The following is a 15,386-nucleotide window of genomic DNA, read 5'->3' as shown; positions in this document are numbered from 1 at the left end:
TTGAACTTCCAACTTTCAGGTCTCCTTTGAGCTAACAAACTTCTCTCAAAAGGCTGCCTCCATCAGTTTTATTACTCCCTTGTCTAATCTGTTCTAAGTTAATGAAAATAAAATCTGGCTTTCTATTTTTCTTTTCCAAACATTACAACACACAAACATCTCTCTTTGAACTTTCTAGGTAAAAAAAAAAGAAAAAATTTAGTTAAAAAGATATGTTTCAAGGATTATTAATCCTCTCATTATGATAAACAACGTTATTCTTTGCCTACCTATAACCTGCATGGTACAATAATATGATACATAATGCAAAGACCTTGTCTTCACAAGTTTGTATCCTATAAGTAGAAGTGGGAAATGCAGATTACATTGACATATATATAGAAATATGACTCACACATATTAGAGAGATTTTAAATTTTATTTGGTGTCTTCTCCTCTGCCTTATTGCCCTGTCAAGGCAGCTTGCAGAATGATCACTTATGTGAAAAATAAGACATAGCATTAAAAGAAAGAAAGAGTTGCCTCTGAAGATTCTTGAAGAGTGGTATTGAGAATTCTAATTCTCATCTTTATTAAGTTCATGCTTATGATCTGATATGCGGGGTCAGAATTTCAACCACACATATGCAAATGTAAGAAAAAGAGATCCAAATGTCTTATAACCAAAAATAACTCAACTAGTATATGCTGGGTGCTTCTATTTATTTATACGTGAACAGTGTTCTGTCTGCACTTATAAACGGGGAAGGCAGAGATGGTCAAATGTTTACTGAAACTGCACGTCATTTAGACCTTCCTGGAAAGTCAGGTTGCTCAGCAGCTCTTCCACTGCAAACACGGTTGATAACACCATTTCTTTGACATCTTAGTAAGATACAAATACTTATCACTAAACCACCAAAGCGTAAGATGGCAGCTTGTCCAAATAATGAACCAGCATATAAAGACCTCCTGTTCACGATACATTGCCCCAGTTAAGACACAAACTTATACGCAGTACCCTCAGATCCCAGCTCTTTGGCAACTAAGACCTGGTGTCAACTGAGTGTTGAAAATTTTTGAACTGATCACCAAGAGGGAGTGATTCTAAGTCAAAGGTGTTGTTGTCAAAGGGTAATTTCTCACCAATAAATGATCCCCACTCATTCAGTTCCTCGTGCAGTGCCGGGAAACCTATTCCCTAGAATGAAAAATAAAGCACTCTAAATAAATAGATAAATACATCTCTCAAGATAATGATAAGAGGTATCTGAGAATTATCTCACCTTAACAAATGTACCATCCTATCTTGCTCTACTATAATACACTATTTTATTTATAAAAATAATTATTTATGTAATTATATGTATGCTATTTATAAAAAATTAAAGAATTCATTGAGCAAAAATTAAATTCAGACTCATCAGTGGATATCTCCCAACTAAGTCATGTTAGCCATGTACATTACCAAATCAAATAATATGGGCTTTTAGAATCTCTGAAAAAAATGCTTTGTGAAATGGAAACAAATAGGAAAACAAAAATATCACCTTTGGGAATCTTTCCTCAGTCAGTAGAACATCCCATAATTTGTCTGACTTTTCTAACGTGTGATACACATACTATTTGTGTTACACTGAATGATTTTTAGCTGATACATGGTAAAGCATTTTTTTGATTTTAATACTTGCATGATTCATTTAATGTGGATTAAGAAAAAATTAAAAATAAACATAACCAGGACATTAAATTAGTGGTTACATTTGTGTTATTAAAGGTATTTAATTGTTAAAAGTAAGTCAATTTCAGGAAAACTATTAAGAAAATAGTGGTTTGGGTGAAGATATGGCAAAAATCATGAAGGGAAAACTAATGATGTCATGACAATTTTTATTTTTAGTTTTTTATTTTTTGGTGAGGAAGATGGGCCCTGAGCTAACATCTGTGCTCATCTTCCTCTACTCTGTATGTGGGACGCAGCCACAGCATGGCTTGATGAGCAGTGTGTAGGTCCACGCCTGGGATCTGGACTCTGGAACCAGGGGCCGCCAAAGCGCAGCCTGCCACCTTAACCACTATGCCACCAGGCTGGCCCCCTCATGCCGATTTTTAAATGCATCAGTTGATTCAATGCTCATAATCAATTGAAGTTTGGTAAACACTTGATTTATCTTTTAGCTGACAGGAAGAAAATCATTGTACTCTCGTAGTCTTTAGCCAATTGTGCATCACAAAGAGCTGGCTCTCAAAGTTCCGAATCTTTAGCTGGATTATTTCAGTAAAGAGAGGAAGTATACAGATTTCACAAGTTCAATAGTGTTTACAAATGAGTGAGTGATGCCTGCCAGCATTGTTCACACTGAGGGTTGGAAGGGCATTCCAAGATTGGAAAGTACAAACCCATGTTCTCTTCACTACTGTTCGGAAGAAAATACTTGCCAATCAAGAAGCCCCTCCCCAGGACCAGCCCAGCGGCGCAGCGGTTAACTGCGCTCCCTCCGCTGTGGCGGCCCGGCCTGGATCCGGGGCGCACCGATGCTCGGCATGCTAAGCCATGCTGTGACGTGTCCCAGATAAAGTGGAGGAAGATGGGCACGGATGTTAGCCCAGGGCCAGTCTTCCTCAGCAAAAAATAAAAAGAGGAGGATTGGCATGGATGTTAACTCAGGGCTGATCTTCCCCACGAAAAAAAAAAAAAAAAGCCCCTCCCTGCCAAAGTTTTAAAAATAATGGAAAGAAGTGGTGTAGATAGATCCTCAAAGTCTCCCACCATGTCCTTACTCTCAATGAGCCATATCCTAAGAAAACAGAATTTAAACGCAAGACAGGTACATTACCAACAAACACAGCAGTATCTAGACAAAAGTGAAAAACTGGCTAACAAAAATGAGATAATCCATTGAAAGCTGTGGCTACAAGGGCAGCCTATGGCAAGATGGGACTGGGGAGTGGAGGAATCATACAACCATAGACTGGGGCCGGAGTAATTATCAACTATGGGCAATATTGTCAGACAGTAATAGAAATCCTAGAAAGATTTCAAAGATTCTTATGACATTGGACCTAGACCCCAGATTCTCAAGGTTGTAAAAACAACCATTTCTTTAGGTTTAAATAAAAGGATCTTCCAAGAGTTTCATAAAATGAAAAAAAAAAATCCAACCTCATTTATAAATCACCTGCTTACTTAGATCTGTGTGTATATGAACAGAGTACAGTTTGTACACTTCTTGAAGGAAGTATAAAGCAAAATTCAGTCTAATTACAGGTGTAACAACTCAACTTCTAAATTTAGCCCTTCCAAAACCTGGTGGGAGTCCTGGTAGAAAACTGCACAGCAGCGCCTTGGAAAAGAATGTTTTGATTTGGGAGCCTCAGATAAGACCCCACAGACTGATCCCCTATAATTCACTCTCAGCATGGGTATCAAAGCAAAGAGAGGGGTCCCACTGTGGGAAGGACGCCCACCATCTCTTCAAAGCCTGAACACATCCTCAACTAGCCCTCAGGTAAGGTTGGGTGCAGGCATTTGGTTCTAATGAATAGGTGTTTGTTTGTTGTGCTCTGTAGGTGGCTATCTGTGTGCCTTATTCAACAGATCTTTCAGAGCGTGATAGTGTGGTGAGAGATTTGGTAGGGGGCTCTAGGAAGGACAAGGTATGAGCTATCTGATGGGAAGCAATCAGGTCAGACTGTGGACTTAGACCCTAAGCTGTGGCAATAAATGTTGGGAATACCAGCTGAACCATGATGAACCATAATGAATGATCACAGACTCTAGGCACCCTAAAACAACTGTCTTATATTTATGTATTCCAGAGCAGATACTTGGACAAACACAGCGGTTACATCCACTTTATGGAATGTATAAAATTGAGTCAGTTATATCAATAAAATGTGTTCAGCTGCTCACATGTCCTTTGATCATTGTGGTTCAAGCCATATATTAGGCATAAGCAGCAATACCATATCTCCAAAGAAAGTAACCACATTTAGTGTTCTCCATTCTATCTCCTTTCAATCCCCAAGTACAGCCAGCCCACAAATCATAAATCAGATGGGATATCAAGGCTGCTTGATGAAAATCTACCCACTGAATTAAGTAGTCACAACTTCGGCAACTTTACTTTCTCACTCTTATAAAATGTGGGTTCATCTACTATTTGTCACAGATTTATTTACTGGGACTTGCAACAATGAGATCAACCTGGGACATTACTTTTATCCACTGCATCGACGATATTAAATGTTACTAGGGTTTAATGAAGAAAGGTAGCAACTGCTCTTTGTTCCCTAAGATCTCAACAACGAAGAAGAGAGGGGATAAACTGTTATCCTCCCAGAAAACTCAGGGTCTGGCCATGTGAGTGAACATATTGGGATTCCAATGGATGAGAGAAGGTAGAACTTTTCTAATTATCCTCTGGGATACTAAACTGGAACCTCTATACCTGATGTCCCAACCTTGCAGGAGCTCAGCAGTCTTGGAGACAGCATAGCTTGGCTTTGGGAATTTGGCGTGTTGTAGGTACTAAAGCTAAGCTGAAACACTAGAAGGTTGGAGTTAGATACTTTTAAATCAAGATTTTGGATCCAGGGATTACTGCAGTGTAAGCAGCCCTTCTTCTTTCACACCATGACCCAGAAAGACAAATGGTTTTTTAAACCTCTGACATCTTTTCAATCAATCATCGCTAGTCAAACCACACACACACACACACACAAACGAGCATGGGTCAACACAGAGCCCATTTCTCTATCACACAATGACCTGAACTGCCTGTTATGAAATGAGGGCTCTCAGCTCCCCTTTCTCAGATAGGTGAGCCCAGTACTCTGTCAGCTAGTAGAAATGGTTTAATCAAGATTAAATAAAGGTAATAATTAAGCAAGCTTGATGGGGTGTGTGCTACCTTGGTGCACACTGAGGATTTCACAGAATCCTGAAGTGTCCTCCACGTCGTATCACCTATATTGACAAATGGAGGTCAACCATATACTGAGCTCACCACCAGACAGAACGTTTGTCTGATTTATGAATGGGGCTGCCTGGTATTTGGCCGAACAATATCTATAAACCACAGCTGGCTTGTAGTCTAATTTGTACATATCCATGCTATATTAGGGAACTACTCTTTCCCCCAGTAGACTGAAGTGACACAGACTAAACAGCAAGAGAGAGAAAGCCATTGAAACTGGCCACTTAGAATCCAATATACTTAGATATTTATGGGCTATGGCTCATATCATGGCTGAATGGTCAGGACGGGAAAATTGAGGGTGTCAGGCTTTGGTTCAGGTGAAAATTGGACTCACTGTTAACTCTCATCCAAATTCATGTATAACATATAGATCAGCATCAGAGGAATAAAGGAAAGGGAGCATATAGAATAATGTTTCCAATTTGGCATGGCCAAACACAGGTGAGCACATCTTAACTGGAAGCAGAAGTTACAGCATTGTTTTAATAAGTGGAAATTTGGAATAGTACTAAGGATCATATGTCAATAAGAATGGGCTAGATTATGCTGCCCTAACAAACAAACCCCCAAATCTCAGAGGTTTAAAACATCATCACTTCCACTCAAAACTAATCGGCCAGAGCTAGTCACATGGCCCCATCTGACCACAATGGTGCCATGATGTATGCCACAAATGATTGTATGCCACCCAAATAATTGACACACATCACTAATGATGGCGTATTTGTGATTAGAGGTGGCAGAGGCACTGTCGTAGCAAATCACTCCAACTACCAGCTAAGAAGGTCACACCCAAGGAATTGCCTTGGACATATATCCGATGAAAACTCAGGCAGAAGATGGTAAGAGGACTATATAGGAGCTGAACAGCAGAGAGACCTAAAGGCCCTATTTAGGGTAGATGCTTAATAAGAACTTTAATTTGTTTATTAAATGGAGAGGAGCAAAGCTGAAGCAAACTGCGGAGAGCTCTAGGCCATAGCATCTCGACTTCAACATACATCCATATCACTACTCAGTAGGTCTGGGGTGGGACCTGAGAATATGCACGTTCGAGAAGCTCCCAATTTATGAAAATGCTGTTGGTTCCTTGATCACACCTTAAGTAGCCAATCTCTAAACTGTAATAAGCCACCATTATGGTATTTTCCAGAATACTGTTTCCGGTCTAGGCACAAGCTCTGTTGCAAGAGCAGGCCCATCAATGAAAAATCAAATCACAGTAGTATATGTGCTTACTGCCAGTGGGATCATGGGATGCTATACTAAAGACACATAAGTTAATCCCAAAGAAATGAACATTTGAAATGTGATGATCCATAATAAATAGTACATGAATTAATTCGAGGACATTTACAGATCTTGATTTCTCCTTTTACAAGATTGCACAGAGAACCAGAGAATGGAAAAAGGTCTTGGGTACATAAAATTTATAAAAATGCATAAGCATAACATTTCTAATTGGGACAGTAGTGCCCTTTCTGCAAAGGGTAAAAATCTCTCTGGATACTGCAGTTTTTATTCTCCCTTGGAGACTTACATGGGTACCTGAATATACTGAACTGCTAATACTGTGCCGAAGTGTGTCTCAAAACTTGGCAATGCAATAAATATTGTGGAGGTCCAGGGAGAATGGGGTGCAAGTAGAATTGTCTGGTAAGATGGATAAGATTTTAACATGGAATGCAGGAGAAATTTGTGAGCAAATATGCCTACTGCCCTCTGCAATATCAGGGGGCATATGTCAGGATGGCTGTCATAGGAGGAGAACTTTTCCAAGAAAACTTAAAAACTCTAAGATCTATGCTAGACGATATTCTTGAGTGAGGGGGGCAGTCACGCCGTCAGAAAACAGCGCTATTTGTGCTAATAAAGCAACGAGCGTTCCAGAGAGTCAGCTAGAACAAGTAAACATGAAGTATAGAGTGGACTGAATATGGGAGAGCAACTGAAGTCAGAAAATCCCCAATCTGAGTATTTTTATCATTTTGAAGGGCCAAAACAGTGGTTTTCTGACGTGGAGGTACTTCCTACTTTCACCCTGAAGGTTCGTTGTTGAGTAGCGTACTTGTTCTTATCCCATGAAGGTCTCAGTGATTTAAGTATAGCTGAGTGTAAATCATAACTTTGAAACACATTCCCAGTGGAGTGCAGTGAGTCATCCATAAATTCTGTAATGGTGGCTTCGATAAAGCAGAAATGTTGCTGAAAAATGTATAGAAATATAGATACCAAGTCGGCATTCTCTTTAGATCATCACTCTGAAGAAGGGGGCAGTAGAAGTGGACAAACAATGGATGGACTTTTTGGAGTTCTGGATTTCCCTGAAATAACCAGTCGGCCATCTAGAGGCTGGTGAAAAAACAGAAGGCTGGACCAAATATAGTTGGCCACCAAAGGAGAAAGGGCTCCGAGATAATAACTGCTGACACATTTAGTCCAAAGAGGCACATCACAGGTACAAGGTATCCTTGATAATTAAATTAGCTGGACAGTGCCTGTTGTGGACAGGGAACAATTAAAGGGAAAGGAGAGCACCATGGCCATATACCACCAACCATGTGGTCAGAGGCGAAATCTCAAGTCTCTTAGTGGTCAGAGAGGAAATCCAGGCTGATCTGGCCACCAAAGCCAGCCCTTAACAATGACACAGACATTGTCGCTGGTACAGATTGGTGGATCCTTACTATAAGATGTTATTTTTATTTTATGGCCACCAGAAATTATCAGTATACTATTAGCCACCTACAATGAGTTGGGAAATATACCTTCCTCCTCTGTTTTCTGAAAGAGTTTGGCTAGGATTGGTTTTGTTTTTTCTTTAATTATTTTGTGGAATTCACTGGCGAAGCTATCTGAACCTGAGCTTTTCTTGGTGGGAATTGAATTTCTTTACTTATTGTAGGTTAATTCAGATGTTCTATTTTTTTCTTGAGTCAATTTTGGTATTTGCATCTTTTTAGGAATTTGTTCAACTAAGTTATCTAATTTGTTGGTATATGGTTGTTAATCATATTCTTTATAATTGTTTTAGCTTCTGTAGAGTCAGTAATACTGTCCCCTCTTCATTTTTGATTTTAGTAATTTTTATTCTCTCTTTTTTACCACCCAAAGTTGTTAAACATGCATCAGTTTTATTGATATTTTCAAAGAACCGATTTTGCTTTGATTGTTAATTTCTCTACTGCTTTTGTTTTTTTTTTTTTTTTCTATTTCATTGATTTCCGCTCTGAGATTTAATATTTCCCTCCTGGGGTTAAGTGGATCTTCTCTTTCTGATTTCTTAAAAGGGAAACTTAAATTACTGATTTGAAACCTTTCTTCCTTTCTAACATAGGCATTGAAAGCTATAAATTTCCCTCTGAACATTGCTTTGCTGCACCCCATAAATTTTTCCATGTTCTATTTTCATTTTCTTTCAATTCAAAATATTTTCTATTGTTCTTGTGATTTCTTACTTGACTCATAGGTTGTTTAGAAGTTGCCATTTATTTGTAAATATTTGTGGACTTCTCAAATTTCTTCCTTTGTGGTTGAAGAACATACTTTTTATGATTTAAATCCTTTTAAATTTATTGAAACTTGTTTTATAGTCTATCCAAATATTATGCTGGATAATATTTCATGTCTACATGAAAACTGCGTAATCTGTTGTCACTGAGTAGAAAGCTCTGTAAAATACCAGTTAAGTCAAGTTAGTGTGTAGTGTTGTGTAAGTCTTCTATATCTTTGCTGATTTTCTGCAAGTTGCTCTATCAAATATTGAGAGTCAAGTATTGGCATTTGCAAATATAATTGTTGAATGGTCTGTTTTTCCTTTCAATTTTTGCTCATGTATTTTATGGTTTTGTTGTTAGATACACATACATTTGTAATTATTATATTTTCATGATGTATTTACCTTTCCTCATTATGAAACACCCATCTTTGTCTCTAGTAATATTTGTTGCCTTGAAGTCTATTTTGTCTGATATTAATATAGCTTTCTTACGGTAATTGGTTTTCTTTAAGGAACTAATTGCAGCATAATTTACATACCATAAACTTCACCCACATTATAGGTGTACAATTGAATGATTTTTATAGAGCTGAAATTTACAGAGTTGTGCAAACACAACTACGAAGCAATTTTAAAACATTTCCATCACCCCCAAAAGATCCTTCTTGCCAATTTGGATTCATTCGTGCCCCATTTGCACCCTTGACCCAAGGCAATTACTAATTTGCTTTCTGTCTCCATAGATTTGCCTTTTCCAGATATTTTATAATAAGTGGAATCATACAATATATGATCTTTTGCATCTGGCTTCTTTCACTGAGCGCAATGGTTTTGAGGTTCATCCATGTAGTAGTATGAGTATTGTGTTTCTTTTTATCTCTAAGTAGTATTCCATTGTATTGTTATACTATATGTTAAATATCATTCACTAGGTGATGGACGTTTGAGTTGTTGCCACTTTTTGGCTATTATGAACACTCACATACAAGTCTTTGTGTAGACGTGTTTTTATTTTTCTTGAGTAGATTTCTAGAAGTGGAATTACTATTTATGCTTAAGATTTTAAGAAACTGCCAAATTGTTTTCCAAAGAGGCTCTACTATTTTACATTCCCATCATGAGTGTCCCTGTTTCTTCACATCTTGCTAACACTTGTTATTGTTGGTCCTTTCGATTATAGCCGCTCTGTTGTGTGAGAAATGGCATTTGATTTTGATTTTAATTTGCATTTATCTAATGGCTAAAGATGCTGAGCACCTTTTCATGTGCTGATTAACCATGTCTATATCTTGTTTGGTGAATGTTATTCAAATATTTAATGCATTTTTAAATCGCGTTGTCTTTTATTGCATTGTAACAGTTCTTTACATATTCTGGATACAGGGGCTTTATCGCATACATGATTTGCAAATATTTTATCTCAACTTACATTTGTCTTTCTATTTTCTTTTTTTTTTTTTTTTTTGAGGAAGATCAGCCCTGAGCTAACATCCATGCTAATCCTCCTCTTTTTGCTGAGGAAGACCGGCTCTGAGCTAACATCTATTGCCAATCCTCCTCCTTTTTTTCCCCAAAGCCCCAGTAGATAGTTGTATGTCATAGTTGCACATCCTTCTAGTTGCTGTACATGGGACGCGGCCTCAGCATGGCCTGAGAAGCGGTGCGTCGGTGTGCGCCCGGGATCTGAACCCGGGCCGCCAGTAGGGGAGTGCACGCACTTAACTGCTAAGCCACGGGGCCGGCCCCTGTCTTTCTATTTTCTTAATGGTTTGCTTTGGTATACAAAAGTTTTTAATTGTGACAAAGTCTAGATTATCCATTTTATGTGTATTAGTTTGCTAGGGATGCCATAACAAAATACCAAAGATGAGGTGGCTTAAACAACAGAAATTTATTTTCTCACAGTTATGGAGGCTGAAAGTCCAATATCAAGGTTTTGGAAGGTTTGGTTTCTTCTGAGGTCTCTCTACTTGGCTTGTAGATGGCCACCTTCTCACCACGTCCTTACACGGCCTGTCCTCTCTACACACACATCCTTGCTGTTCTTCTTCTTATAAGGACACTGGCCATATTGGATTGTGGCCCACCCATAGACCTCATTTAACCTTAATCACCTCTTGAGGCCCTATCTCCAAATATAGTCACATTCTGAGGTGGGGTCAGGACTTCAACATATGAATTTGAGGGGGACACAATTCAGTCCATCACATTATGGACCATACTTTTTGGTGTCTAAGAAATCTTTTCCTAACCCAAGTTCACAAAGACTTTCTTCCATGTTTTCCTCTAAAAGTTTTATGGTCTTAAATTGATTCATTTGGAATTATTATCATGACTGAATGCATAGCCTGTCTTTCCCCACTATTAACCTATTTGTGTCTCTGAATCTGCAGTACGTCTCTTGCAGACAGCATATGGTTGGATCTTGCTTTTTGATCTAGTCGACAACCTCTACCATTGATTAGCATATCTAGAACAAGGATCAGCAAGATTTTTTTTCATAAGGGACCAGACAGTGTATATTTTAGGTTTTGTGGGCCGGTCTCTGTTGCAATCATTTAACTTTGCTGTTCTAGCACAAAAGCAGCCACAATAATATGTAAATAGAAGAGCATGGGTGTGCCAATAAGACTTTATTTACCCAAACAGGCGGCAGACAGGATTTGGCTCACCGGCTGCATTTGCCGATCTGCCGATCTCTTCTTTTAGACCATTCATGTTTAACGTACTTCTCGATATTATTGGATCTACACCTGATATTTCACAATTTGTTTTCTACATGTCTCAGACGATTTTATCCCCGTTCCTCCTTTACTCCCTTCTTTCATCTGAAATCAGTAGTTTTAGTGTGCCACTTAATTCCTCTGTTGATGTTTTACAACAGCATTATTGAGATATAATTCACATACCACATAATTCACTCATTTACAGTATACACAGTTCATTGGTTTTTAGCATATTCATTGCCCCAAAAAGAAACTCAATACCCATTTCCCCCTTAAATCCCCAGCAAATGGCAACCACTAATCAATCTACTTTTTGTTTCTATGGATTTTCCCATTCTGGACATTTCATATAAATTCAATTGTACAATATGTGGTGATCTTCAATGACTGATTTCTTTCACTTAGCATAATGTTTGCAAGGTTCATCCATGTTGTAGCCTGTATTAGTATTTCATTTCTTTCTTCCTTTCTTTCTTTTTTTTGTGAGGAAGATCAGCCCTGAGCTAACATCCATGCCAATCCTCCTCTTTTTGCTGAGGAAGACTGGCCCTGAGCTGACATCTATTGCCAATCCTTCTCCTTTTTTTCCCTTTTTCTCCCCTAAGCCCCAGTAGATAGTTGTACGTCATAGTTGCACATGCTTCTAGTTGCTGTATGTGGGACGCCACCTCAGCATGGCTGGACAAGTGGTGCGTTGGTGCACACCCGGGATCCGCACCCCGGCCGCTAGAAGCGGAGCGCACGTACTTAACCGCTAAGCCACGGGGCCAGCCCCTATTTCATTTCTTTTTATTGCCAATTAATATTCCATTGTATGAATATACCTCATTTTATTTATCCCTTTATCATTTGATGGACATTTGGGTTGTTTTTAACTTTTGGCTGTTTTGAATAACGCTGTAATGAACGTTGCTTACAAGTTTTTGTGTGGACAACGTTTCCATTTCTCCTGGGTATATAGCTAGGAATGGAATTGCAGGGTTGTATGGTAACTCTGTTCAACTTTTTGAGGAACTGCCACACTGTTTTCCAAAGGGGCTGCACCATTTTACATTCACACCAGCAGTGTATGAGGGCTTCAAGTGCCCCACATTATTGCCTAAACTTATTATCGTCTGCTTTTTCATTATAGCTGTCCTAGTGGGTGAGAAGTCTTGTCTCATTGCAGTTTTGATTGCATTCCTCTAATGATCAATGATGATAAGCATCTTTTCAAGTACTTACTGGCTGTTTGTATATCTTATTTGGATGGGATAAGCGTCTATTCATTCCCTTTGTCCATGTTTTTTTTTTTCTTTTTGAGTTTTAACGCTCTTAAAAAATTATTATTTTTAATTGTGATAAAATACACACAACATAAAATTTACCTTCTTAACCGTTTTAAGTTAAGTGTACAGTTCAGTCGTATTAAGTAAACTCACAGTGTTGTGCAGCGATCACCACCATACAGCTCCACAACTCTTTCCATCATGCAAAACTGTGACTCTGTGCCAGTTAAACAGTAACTCCCCATTCTGCCCTCCTCCGAGTGCCTGGCAACCACCAGTCTATTTTCTGTCTCTAAATTTGACTACTTTAAGTACCTCATATAAGTGGACTCATAGAATATTTGTCTTTTTGTGACTGGCTTATTTCATCTAGCGTAATGTCGTCAAGGTTCAGCTATGTTGTAATTTGTGTCAGAATTTCCATCCTTTCCAAAGCTGAATAATCTTCTATTATGTGTATATATATGTATTGTGTATATATGTATATACACACACACACACCACATTTTGTTTATCCATTTATCCGTCAATGGACAGTTAGATTGCTTCCACCTTTGGCTGATGATCCTGCTATGAACATGGGTGTACAAATATCTGTTAGACACCCTAATTTCAATTCTTTTGGGTATATAACCAGAAATGGAACTGCTGGATCATATGATAATTCTATTTTAATTTTTTTGAAGAACTGCCATACTGTTTTCCACAGTTGCTGCATCATTTCACATTCCCACCAATAGGGCATAAGTGTTCCAATTTTTTCATATCTTCACCCACACTTGTTATTTAAAAAAAAATTTTTTTGTAGTAGCCATCCTAATGAGTATGAGGTGGTATCTTATTATGGTTTTGATTTGCATTTTTCTAATGATTAGTGATGTTGAACACACTTCTTTTCATGTGCTGATTGGCCATTTGTATATCTTCTTTGGAGAAATGTCTATTGAAGTCCTTTGCCTAATTTTGAATAGTGTTATTTGTTTTATTGTTATTCTATGGTAAGAGTTCTTTATATAATCTGGATATTGACTCCTTCTCAGATATATGATTTGCCAAAATATACAATGTATATGATTTTTCTCCTACTCCAGGGGTGGCCTTTCTACTCTGTTGATAATATCCTTTCATGCACAGAGGGCTTTAATTTTGATGAAATTCAATTTGTCTATTTTTAGTTTGGTTGCTTGTGCTTTTGGAGTCATATCCAAAAAATCATTGCCAAATCCCATGTTACAAAACTTTTCCCCAATGTTTTCCTCTGAGAGTTTTGCAGTGTTTGCGCTCACACTTAGGTCTTTGTTCCATTTTGAGTTAATGTTTGTATGAGGTAGAGTCCGACTTCATTCTTTTGCATGTAGATATTTAGTTTGCTCCGCAGCATTTGTTGAAGAGACTCTTCTTTCCCCCCTTGAATGGTTTTGGCACCCTTGTCAAAAATCATTTGACCATACACGTGAGGGTTTATTTGAAGGCTGTCTATTCAAGTCCATGGATATATGTGTCCATCTTCATGCCAGTAACAGACAGTCTTCATTACTGTAGTTTTCTAGTAAGTTTTGAAATCAGGAAGTATGAGTTCCCCAACTTTATTTTTCTTTTTCAAGATTGTTTTGGCTAGTCTAGGTCCCTTGAATTTCTATATGAATTTTAGGATCATCTTGTCAATTTCTGCAAATAAGCTAGCTGAGATTTGGATAGGGATTGCGTTTAATCTGTAGATAAATTTGAGGAGAATTACCAGCTTAGCAATATTAAGCTTTCCAATCCATGAATATTAGGTCATTTTTGTTTTCTTTCAGCAATGTTTTGTAGTTTTCAGAGTATGATTTGCACCTTTTTTGTTAAATTTACACCTAAAAATTTTATTCTTTTTGATGCTATTGCCAATGGAATTGTTTTCTTCTTCTTTTCTTTTTAAACCACTTTATTGAGGTATGACTGACATGTAAAAGCTATACGTATTTAATCTATACAATTCAATGAGTGGGGATAAGTATATGCCCATGAAATGATGACCATCATTAAGGCTGTAAACATGTTCATCAACTCCCAAAGTTTCCTTCCACTTCCATTATTATTGCTGTTATTGTTATCATTATTATTATGTCCCCACTTTCATTCCCGATTTTAGTAATTTGAGTCTTCTCTTTTTTTCCTTGCTAGTCTAGCTCAAGTTTGTCAATTTTGTTGATTTTTTTTCAAAGTCAAAATTTCAGTTGCATTGGTTGTCTGTATTGTTTTTCCATTCTTTCATTAATCTCTGCTCTAATTTTTATTTCCTTCATTCTGTCTGCTTTGGCTTTAGTTTGCTCCTCTTTTCCCAGTATCTTAAGATGGGAGGTTAAGATATTGATTTCAGATATTTCTTCTTTTTTAACATTGTTTGCAGCTAGAAATTTCCCTCTAAGTACTGCTTTGGCTGCATCCCATAAATTTTGGCAAAGTGTTTTCATTTCCACTCACCTCAAAGAATTTTCTAATTTCCTTTGTGATTTCTTCTTTGATCCAGTAGTTATTTAGGAGTATGTTGTTTAATTTCCACATAATTGTAAATTTCCCAAGTTTCTTTCTGTTATTCCTTCCTAATTTCACTTGACTGTGGTCAGAGAACACACTTTGTTCGATTTCAATACTTTTAAATCCATTGAGGTTTGTTTTATGGCCTTGCATCTGATCCATCCTGCAGAATGTTCCATGTGCACTTGAGAAGAATGTAACAGATTCTGCTGCTGTTCTGTGGATGTTCTACAGATGTCTATTAGGCCTAGTTGGTTTACAGTGTTGAAGTCTTCTATTTTCTCGTTCATCTTCTGCTTCATTGTTCTATTCATTATTGAAAGTGGAGTATTGAATTCTCTATTATGGTTGAATAACTTTTTTCTCCCTTCAAGTCTGTCAGTTTTTGCTTTATGTATTTTGGGACTCTGTTGTC

This window comes from Diceros bicornis, chromosome 33, assembly GCF_020826845.1.
Source record: "Diceros bicornis minor isolate mBicDic1 chromosome 33, mDicBic1.mat.cur, whole genome shotgun sequence".
Taxonomy (NCBI): Eukaryota; Metazoa; Chordata; class Mammalia; order Perissodactyla; family Rhinocerotidae; genus Diceros; species Diceros bicornis.
The sequence above is the reverse complement of the archived record's forward strand: the minus strand, read 5'-3'. Positions refer to the sequence as shown.